This window comes from Physeter macrocephalus, chromosome 12, assembly GCF_002837175.3.
Source record: "Physeter macrocephalus isolate SW-GA chromosome 12, ASM283717v5, whole genome shotgun sequence".
In the NCBI taxonomy this organism is placed as follows: Eukaryota; Metazoa; Chordata; class Mammalia; order Artiodactyla; family Physeteridae; genus Physeter; species Physeter macrocephalus.
In genome coordinates, this window is record NC_041225.1 from 3,343,224 (window position 1) to 3,344,054 (window position 831).

Sequence of the window (831 nt, forward strand, 5' to 3'; positions counted from 1 at the left end):
ATAATAATAAAGCTTCAGACACCCCAAAACACTCCACCAGACATGGACCTGCCCACCAGAAAGACAAGATCCAGCCTCATCCACCAGAACACAGGCACTAGACCCCTCCACCTGGAAGCCTACACAACACAATGAAACAATCTTACCCACTGGGGACAGACACCAAAAACAATGGGAACTACGAGCGTGCAGCCTGCGAAAAGGAGACCCCAAACACAGTAAGTTAAGCAAAATGAGAAGACAGATAAACACACAGCAAATGAAGGAGCAAGGCAAAAACCAACCAGACCTAACAAATGAAGAGGAAATAGGCAGTCTACCTGAAAAAGAATTCAGGATAATGATAGTAAAGATGATCCAAAATCTTGGAAATAGAATGGAGAAAGTAAAAGAAATGTTTAACAAGGGCCTAGAAGAACTAAGGAGCAAACAAACAGTGAAGAACAACACAAAAAATGAAATTTGAAAATCTCTAGAAGAGATCAATAGGAGAATAACTGAGGCAGAAGAATGGATAAGTGACCTGGAAGATAAAATAATGCAAATAACTACTGCAGAGCAGAATAAAGAAAAAAGAATGAAAAGAATTGAGGACAGTCTCAGAGACATCTGGGACAACATTAAATGCATCAACATTTGAATTATAGTGGTCCCAGAAGAAGAGAAAATGAAAGGGACAGAGAAAATATTTGAAGAGATTATACTTGAAAATTTCCCTAATATGGGAAAGGAAAGAGTTAATCAAGTCCAGGAAGCATAAAGAGTCCCATACATGATAAATCCAAGGAGAAACACACCAAGACACATATTAATCAAACTATCAAAAATTAA